Below are 10,521 nucleotides of genomic sequence, written 5' to 3'. Positions count from 1 at the left end.
ATTATTTGGATAAAATTAAGACGATGTTTAAGTCTGATCAGCTTTTTGTTTCCTATCACCACAGGACATTAGGTTTGCCTATTTCTAAGCAAACAATGTTCTCCTGGAATATCTTCTAAGGCCACTTCCTTTTATTATTCTTTTCATGGTAAGTGTCTGTCTACTTCCACCAGAGCCTCACTCCACTAGGGCTGTTTCCACTTCTGGTGCTTTATTCAAGGGGTTGGACACTAATTCCATCCTTGAAGCTGTTAGTTGGTCTTCAGTGCATAACTTTATTAAACATTATAAACTGGATATGATTTCTAGGGCCAGAGAGGGTTCGGTGAGGGCTCATCCCAGCCTTACATCACCCAGTTCTTTTCTTGAGCTTTTGTACTCTCCCTAAGGTGAAGAATACCACAACAGTGATATAGAAGGACATAGTACAGTTGTGTAAAATCTTATCATAACAGTAGATGTCCTTCTCTTCACTATTGGAGTATTCGCTCCTTCAATCCAACCCGTTTTTATTTTGGGTTTTGTTTTGGTTGCCTTCCTCGATGAGGTCTCCCTTTTCCATCTGCTTTTTTTTTACTCCTGGATGTGTATAGCATCTTTCTTCCTATGAAGACTGTTCTCTTCTGGAGCAATTCAATCCTGGGTAACTGCATCCGTACGTCACCTTTATGCTGTATATCTTGTATGGAAAGCATATGTGTGTGTGATGTACATCTTGTACAAGATCTAAAGGCTTTGGTGTACTGGTTGAATGTTGGGCTATCCTTGGCAGGAGATCTCTAAGATGATCCTAGATTCTTTCTGCAGGTCTAGGACAGGCTTGGTTAGGATCATTCTCCAAGGGCTCCTGGACACTCACCCTTCCTCCTCTCACTCAGAATAATATATAGTAGACTACCCATATAGCTTAGGCTACTGCAGCAGTGATCAGTATGATGAACATAGTACGGTTTGTTGCCAGGGTAAGGACCTTTTGTTTATTTTCCTAGCATTCACCTTTTTGGGGATCTAGCCTCCTCTATTATTTGGCTTGAAAGCTCTGATGGCTTGGCACTCAAACCACTCTTTTTCTTCAATTCTGCATGAGCTGATTAACAGTTTGGAGCCATGGAAGGTGTCTTTAAGCTTTGGAAACTGGCCAGTTTTATATCTTTAACAGGATGTAACCCCTATAGCTAAGGCTACTGTGGCAGTGATTATTCAAACATCTGTTAAGGTAAATCTACTTACATAACTGTACTTTCTTCCATTTAGACCACGTCATCAAGCTAATTTTTTAGGTAACTTGCATTTCAACCGACTCATTCCAGCATTTAATTTTTTTTCTCAATTGTTTTTATTAAAAATGTTAACAACAAAACAATCATTCCAGCATTTCTGACCATATCCGAAGTATCCTCCTTTGTCACAGCATGGATACTTACCTGACTCCTGTTGTTCTGACTTCCATAGTTCCTAGAAAGAAAAAAACAACTTACCCAAGAGCCCCTGCCTACTCTGCAGGCTCAGTTTTTGCCTCAGCCAATGGTAGGTAACTATGCAGTGGCCAGCAGTCATTCTTCAGACTACTCACTTACCTCTCTAGCTTCCTCTGATGGAGTCCTTTCAGCTACCAAGAACTGGGGGTCAGCCATGTCCTCTTTGACTGTTCCACTGTCCAAGCTGGGCATGGGAGAACCATCTTTACTGGGATGGAGACATACTGGCAGATGCTGTTGAATTTGTCCAGGGGAAGCCACTGCTTGATGGGGTAAATATTCCTTCTACACGTTAGTCTCCAAAGATACCTGCAAAGAAGAAACAAAAAAGTTAAACAGTGTTCATTAGAAGACATGGTACCTATAAGAAAAGTTGATTTTCTTACTTAAGCCAAAAAATTGTTAGTCCTGGTACACCAAATTCAGTATCTGTAAATCAGGTCAGTCAAAATATTCCTGAGGAAGACATCAGATAATTCTGACATAAACAGACATGTGGCTTTGTCTCCTGCAGATTCTCAAGCCCAAATCTCTGATGCTGAATAAATTTAGTTCTTGCATCCTCCTTTGGAAGAACTTTCAGTTTATTGCCAGCATGAATGAGGTGTTTTTAAGAGAACAAATGGATGTTATCTGAATCGAGGATGCATATATTACAAGTGAATATGCCTGGTTCTATACTTATGCCTCCTCTAGTGCCAACCCTAGAGAATGTATATAATGCTGCCTGTAACAACCCAAATTCACAACCTTCAGTCTGCAAGAAAGCAGGTAGGCTTTACAAAGTTTTTTTAAATTAACAAGTACTTGTTTTTTCACCTTGGGTCTGGCACTGCAATTATTTTCAGACCCTTCTGTCATGGGCAAAGAAGGAAATATATTGGGCAGATTTGGTAAGAGAATTTTTTTTCTTCTTCCATATTGGTGTATATAATTCTTAACTGTCAGATCCAGATGTGGAAGGTTATACTTTTTTGTACTGACAGTTTGAGAGACCTAGTTATGGCCCTTCTATGAAATGCCGACTTCCTGAAAAGTCAGTTTTCCAAAAGAACAGCAAGAAAATGCCTGAAATTGAAAAGGGAGAAAAACTCATTCTTACTTGTTTTTTGCAGGGGGGCCAGCCCTACCCTCACCCCAGAATTTATATATATATATATATATATATATATATATATATATATATATATATATATATATATATATATATATATATATATATATATATATATATATATATATATATATATATATATATATATACCAACTCCTCTGTCACACCAAGTTTAAGAAAGAAGACATGTCAAAAGAAGTGAATCATTGCTGATAAACAATTAGAAACCATACCAGCAGAGACTACCTATGAGAAAAAGCATTAATCTTTTAATTTCCTGGGTGCTACTGACATTTGAGCAATTTCACCTTCAGTCTATGTTTGGGAGCCCATAGTTACAACTCTTCCCCCTGAAGGTGGTGCCTATTTTAATTATATTGTTTCCAGCATTTCACAGATATCAAAACCAGGTGTCATTGTGGAGATACTGTGTCTAGGGCCTCTGCTTCTACTAATGTTTTGAGAAGGCACGCCTGGTTATGGAATCAAACGTTTTCTGATAGAGTCTGAAATTTTGAATTCAGTTTTAGATAAGGAGGTTTTATTTGACCTGTCTGCTACTCAGGTTCTAAAACAATTTGATGAAATTAAGTCAGGGAGCTTCTAAGATTTTTCAGCCCCCCAACAAAAAAATCTCTGTCTTCTCATGCCAAACAAAGAAACAAAAAGAGATGTCAAGAAGGGAGAAGTAAGAAAAAAGCATCCTTTCCAAAAAGGGACAGTCTAGAACTTCAGAATGACTATGCCATCATTCTTCTCCAACCCCTCCCCTCCTGCCTCAGTCTCAAAACCTGCCCCAACAAATGGCTCCATACATTCTCCTTTGGCTGCAGATTATGATAAACTTACAGGAGTTAAAGGTAGTTCAGGATTGATACAGTTGGCACTGGATACAAAAACTCCCTTTCAGGGAAGTTCCTTCCCACTCTCTGAGCTAAGAGAACATTTTCTTCAAGTTCTTCACCACTTACTCACCCTAGGAGTCATAGAACCAGTGCCATTAAATCAAAGGGCAAAGGCTTATATTCCAGTATGTTTCTGATATCAACCAAATTGTCTTCATGGAGACCATAGTTAAATATTTCCTTCCTAAATCAGTGTGTGGAAGTTGTAAAATTCATGATGTTGACCCTTCAGAGTGCATTATCTCTCAATTTCCATGTAATATTTATGTTACCATTAGACCTAAAATGATGAATACAGTTACATTCTCATAGCCAAAGGCATCAAGAAATTTCTCAGATTTTCTGTGACTGGATCACATTACCAGGTCTCTGCATTATCTTTTGGTTATTTACTGCTGCAATGGTGTTAACAGTGTTTAGCTCCAGCTGTAGCTCATTGCAGTCTGAATGGTACTGGCATTTTTCCTTACCTAGATAACTCATCTTTGCAGAGTCTTTTCCCAGATATCAAGAGTTCTTAAAATGGGTTTCATCTCTTTTGACCAATGTGGGATTCCAGATAAGCATTCAGAAATGTTCCTTGACCCTGTCACACAGGATTTTTTTCTATGATGTCTTATAGACACTCTTCACAAAAGGCCTTTTTGCAGCAGGAAAATGTGGATTTTTATCAGGAAACTTTCCTGAGCTTCTCATCTTAGATTCAGACTTCAGCCAGAAAGTTTCTCAGTATCCTGGGTCTTCATCTCATCTATGATTCTCATGATTTTTCTTTCTAGGTTGCGTATGAGAAAGATTTAATGGACCCACAATTTGCATCCTGTGGAACTTCAGATTCCATTTTTGGGATTTTTTTTAAAAAAGGTGGAGACGACACATACAAGCAAGTTCAGATCTCCCCTTTTCTCCTCTGCCTTCAAATCAGTCTGTAATTACAGATGCCTCAGATTTTGCTTGGGGGGTAGGTTCAATTGAGGGTGGGGGGTAAAGGTGCAAGGTGCACATAAATATAAAAGAGATGTTGGTCTTTATCCATGCCTTAAAATCTTATCATCTATGGTCCCCAGGACCTCTACAGGCGATTACTTACACCACCACTATGATGTGGTACATTAACAAGCAAGAGGGCACAAGGTTGTACCCTCTATGCAGGCTGGCTATGACTACTTGGGAGGTAGCACTTCAGCACTCTTTAATTATCCAAGCATCTTACAATTCCATCAGGGTAAATATAGTGGCAGACAAGCTGACTGGGAACAGGATAGACCCTCATGAATAGAAACTGAACAAGGGATCTTCCAGGAATTGATCCAGTAGTGGGTAACACTTTGACCTGTTTACCTCCTTTCAAAACAGACAATGCAACAGATTCTGATCCATGACTCTGTGCAAACAACCTGGAAAATGGATGTTTTTTCATTCCTTTGGACAGGAATATCTCTTTATGCATTTCCACCGATACCCAGAGTAATTCAGAAGATTCAGAAGGACTCTTCAAAAATAACTGTGGTGACTCCCCCTTTTGGTCCAGGCAACATTGGTCTTCCCTTCTCATGGAATTGGCCAATGGCAATTTCTACAAGCTTTCCTCACAAATTGAACATACTCAGTCACACAAGACAGAGGGAGTTTGATGCACCCCATTCTCTAATATATTCAACTAACTGGATTGTTCAGTTTTAATATCTTTTAGGCACATCTGTTCAGGGGATGTGCAGCAGGTACTAAAGGAGCAGAAAAAAACTGCTACTAAAAATTCTTATATTGCCAAATGGAAGAGAGGAGATCTAGATGGTGCCTAGCCCTTTACCAGCACCCTATCAGGGATTATGTAACATTGGTACTCACATATTTGTGAAAGTTACTAGCCTCTGGCCTTTCATACTCCTCTATCAAGGCACATTTTGCACCCATTTCTACATGTCTGTCCATGGAACCTCCATTTTCTTCAATGTTTTTAGTAAAACTGTTTCTGAAAGTTTTATACCCAAGACCATAACACAAACAGGTTGTTCCTTCCTGCAATCTTAACTTGATGCTGTAAAAGTTAACCACATTTCCATTTAAACTTACACATCAAGTAGATTGTAGGTTTATTGCATGGAAAACTGTTCTCATTACTGTGAAATCTGCAAGAAGATAAGCTCTCGTGGTGGGCCAACTCTATCTGGCCTTCATTAAGGACAGAGTGTCATTTAGAACAATTTCCTCATTCATGCTCAAGATCGTTTCAGAGTTTACTTTGAACCATGTCATCTATCTCCCAGTATTTTAGCCTTCTACATGTTCTAAATGCCAGGGGCTCAAGCAGAGCCTCATATAAAAGGCAGAGCTCCAAGCACTTGGACTTTTTTTGCTGCCAAAGTGTGTTTCTTCTTCAGGCTTCAGGAAACTGATAGCTGGCTGCTTACCTTCAATGCTGGCACATACGTTCCCCACTGGGGAGAACATTCAGTAACTTATTTTTGAGGAAAACTACTTTTTTTCTCTAAGTTATGTTTTTTGTCTGGGAGACTTAACTTTTGTTGACAGTTTCACTGTGGCAAGGGATATTTCCTCAGTGAATTCTTGAGTGATCTATTAGTGTTTTAATCTGTTTTTTTTTTTTACTTATTTACTTATATTGCATTAGTATTTGCATGTTGGAACAGGATTTGTCAACTTTTAAAACATATTTTTGGGCTGCCTTGAATTTTACAAACTTCTTCAGGTTCTACCTCCTAGCTTAAATGCTTCCTTCATGGCTGGGCTAGGGTAGCAGTTACCCACCTCCTCAGTTCTTCCTTCCCCATCCATAAAAAGAAGAAGAAAGTTGTCAGGGAGTCTGTGGGTGTCAGGCCATCTCCTTCTTTGCCTTAGCTTCTGATGGGTGACTCTACTATGGCCAGACTTGGTTCCTCAAACTGCTTATGACCCCTCCAGTGGATCAACTGCAGGCACTAAGATCCTGTGGTGGTGAGGTAGGGGTTGTATAAACACATAGACACGTCCTGTGTCGCTGTAGAGTTGCCCTCAACAGGGAAGGGAGAACTACTCATGTTTGTCTTGGGGGAAGGGGTAGATGCAAGTACATCTTAACTAGGAAAGTGAATCTGAGCCCTAGGAGTGCGTAACTGCTTTGGATAAGTATTTTTGCAGGGATTCTCCCAGGAAAAGAAAAAAGTAAAAAATGATCTTATATTGTCAATTTTTCATCTTCTCCTCACATGTGGGTTCGGATCTGAGCCCTTGGATATGACTCAGCCATTAGCAGGCTTGTGGCAACCAAAAAGCTCTTGGGGATCTCCCCCTTACTGACAATGCATTTGTCCCCATTACCTCAGATATTATTTGACACTTTGTGAAGATGTAGTCATTCCAGATAGACCTTGGTGTCAGGTTGTAATTTTTCTTCACATTTCTTTAAACTCTTTCATACCTTTGTAGATTTCTATAATATAAGAACTTTCTGTCCCTTTCCTAACTGTTGCTCTGTTGATCACTACTATATTTACCTTACTTTTACTCCTTCCCTTTCTTTCCTGCCAGTAACTGTTTTTTCATTGGTTACTTCCTCCCCTTTTACCCTTGAGGTATTTCTTTCCTACTCTTGTTAGTAGGGTTTTCTTTCCCTCTTTCTGTTAAAAAAAAAAAATATCTGTTCTTTTTTCTTGTGTGAGTGTCTGTGTGTGTGTGTGTGTGTGTGTGTGTGTGTGTGTGTGTGTGTGTGTGTGTGTGTGTGTTTGTGTGTTGTGCCTCTTCTCCTCTGTTATGGTGGAGAAACAAGAACAACCAGCAGGCTTCAAGAAAGTCACAAAGTACGGGCATAAAATCACATTTAGCAACTTGCACTCTTTATGTGTATACTGTCTTGGCCTTTGCATTTACAGGAAGACTGTTCTATATGTCAGTTCTTCAATAATAGAGACTTAACAGACCAAAGGAATAAGCTCATTTTAAGAGGGATGCAGTCTTCAGCCTTTGATGAAGCCATTTATGGAGCAACTTCCACATCTAAAACTAAATTGTCTCTTTCCAGCCCTGCTTCATTCTTGTCCTTCAAATCTTCAGACAAGGCCAAGAAACGACCATCGCCGACGACTGATTTTTTTTTTCAGAGCTAAAATCTTAGAAAACAAAATCTCCCTCATCTGGGGAGTCTTGAACCCGATCAGAGCTGTCTGCTCAGACCACTATTTCATTGGATCCAGCTTTTTTGGCCACAACCTCATCTAGTAAGGATGGGTCAGATCTGACTTTTACCCATTTAAGCCTATATTGACCTTGTCAAGGACTAGATACTCTCCATCATATGATCCAGTACCTTCATGGGTACCATCCCCCTTTCTGTTGAGGCCAAGAAATCCTTCTGCTATGTCCTCCCATTCTATCAGGAGTATTACAAAAGAAGAAGAAGTGAAACGCATGGTGCAGAATATCTTATGAGCGCAGGGTATTACTAGGTCTCCTTCAACCTCAGCCCTTTCAGCTCCAGATTTATCTAAACCATCCACTCCCCCACTTCCTCCTCCAACAACTTCAGCGCAAGTTTCAGAGCCCATAGATCCAATATGCCAGGTGAGTGTGAGTTTGCATCCTAGAATGTTATCTTCCTCGGATCAAACTTTATCTCAGAGCTTAAAGGGGCTCCAAGATGGTTGCCAGCTAGTAAACATGCACTTCTGGAAGCTCTTGACACTGATCCTTTCATCTAACCTGAAATACATACATCACTTTGGCTAACTAGTAAAAAGTCAAAAGAAGCTCTACTAAAAACAAGACTAAACTGACTGAAAGATCTAGTTATTTCAACCTATTAAAGTTTTGAGCATAATAGAAGTTTTCCAGATTTCCTATACTGCTCAGATTACTGCCACGTGTTGCTAGGCCAATGGACACTAAAGGTTTAATGGCAATCACAAGAATAAATAAAGAAAAATACTTAAAGAAATGCTGAATGAGTCAGACCAGATGGAAGGTCAAACCTCCAAAACCAGATTATCACAAACTGCCTCACCAGAAAAAAACATCTGCAACAAAAGACAAAAAACTTTAAAACAACAACCAGAGTCTCAGAAGTCATCCCAGAAAAATAAACCAGATCAACTCTATTGCTTAGATGAGCTCAAAGCAGCACCAAATCAGCATTATTACCACTGCAAATGTAAATACAAAACTTCTCAGCAAAACTATCATGCTTTTGTAATAACGTAGACTAAATCGTATCAAGACTGGAACAGAGTGAAGCCAAAATACTAGATAACGAGCTCAATATTAATGAAATCCAAAAAAGTGTCACTACTACCGAATGATCAGTGAAGGATACTCAACAAAAACTTATCGACCTTGAAGCCAGAAGCAGGAGGAACAATATTTTGATTAGAGGTGTCCCAGAGACGTTTGACCAATTGCAAATGTCAACTATAATAAAAGAAATACTAGAAATTTTGCTTGACAACAAAGACCTAATCCAAAACATAACTATCGAGAGAGTTCACCGTGCACTCTGGAAAAATCAATCCTCTGATACTCCTAGACAAATATATGTGAGAATCTTAAATGCATCTCATGTACAAACCATCATTCTGACAGCCAAATCCAGGAAATTTATTACATGGAGAGGTCATAAAATAACTATCGCTCAAGATCTGCAGCTTTCAATTAAACAACAAAGGCAACTATTAACCCCATACTGTGACTATTTGATAAATAAAAAAAAAATAAGTTTCAAATGAAATACCCTGCGCTACTTATATTTCAATATAATGGCAGTTTGTATCAAATGAATACACCAGAAGAAGCTAAATCGGCCTTCTATAAACATTCAAAGAAACGCCAAACAAATGATCTCTCTTTAACACTTCTAACTAAATACAAAAAGCTTAACATAAAAGAAACTCTTCTGAGCATACACTATCTTTTGACTGTGCTACAAACTCAATAAAACTTAAATTTCCTGCATTTGAGTTTCTTTGCCTCTCCATTGCAGTGTTCCAAATGATCTGGAGGACACAGGAAGTGAATAATTTAAATATGACCTGTAAGCTTGTGCAAACTCAACAGGCTTAAATATATACGTCTAACTGAGACTACAATCTAGCCAGTTAGACTCAGTGAAATAACGTTTCTTTTTTCCAGGTACTTCCAACAAACCACCACCGACAGAATGATAGAGATCTCGTTTGCCAAATACTCTGCAGCTGATAGCAAACAGTAAGAATGTCTACTTTATCTGTAAAATGATCTTTTAAAAAATTGCAGAATTACATGGTGATAATCAAGCTTAGCTGCGCAAACTAAATACTGTTGTACTATGACTGAACAAGCACACCTCAGCACTCTACATACATTATAGCCCTTTATGTTTACTAAATTACAAATGTGAAATAAGTCTTAAACTTGAACATTGTTAATATGTTCTCTTTCTTTATGTTTAAAAAGAGCTGAAACCAACTAGCAACAAAAAGAAGGAAGAAGGAAGAATGGTGGGGGGAAAGGTCCCCACACAAATACTATTGTAACAATCATATTAAGTCCTTTACATCAGTTTAAATAATCTTACTCTGCCATTCTATATAAGGGAGAACTGAAAAAAGATTATGAAAAGAGAAAGGTGTATGGAATGTTGGGATGGGGGGGGGACTAAGTTTTAAATCTAAGGAGTATTAGAACCAAGTCTGTGGGTAAATTATGTGGGCTTCTAAATGTGTTATAATCTGATTTTTATAATATCTCAACTACCTTCTAGCATATATAAACAACCCTATCGATAAATGTAAAATTGATCATATAATACTTGATAAGAGGGTAATATGTATAGTAGAATGGAATGATTCTATATGATTCTGAACACATGAAGACTGAAGTGAGAATTTGTGGTCAGTGCTTTGTGCACCTTACTCTTAATGCTATGTCTGACAACTTTTTATTATATTGACAGACTAGAGGAAACCTTCTGGGTATGTAACAATAAGTAAGGTAGCTGTAAGATTATGCTCAACAAGATATTAAGATTGAATGTAACTTTGCTACAAATATGCAACAT

This window comes from Protopterus annectens, chromosome 2.part2 (assembly GCF_019279795.1).
Source record: "Protopterus annectens isolate FY-2018-M chromosome 2.part2, PAN1.0, whole genome shotgun sequence".
NCBI lineage: Eukaryota > Metazoa > Chordata > Ceratodontiformes > Protopteridae > Protopterus > Protopterus annectens.
Note: the sequence above shows the minus strand (reverse complement) of the source record.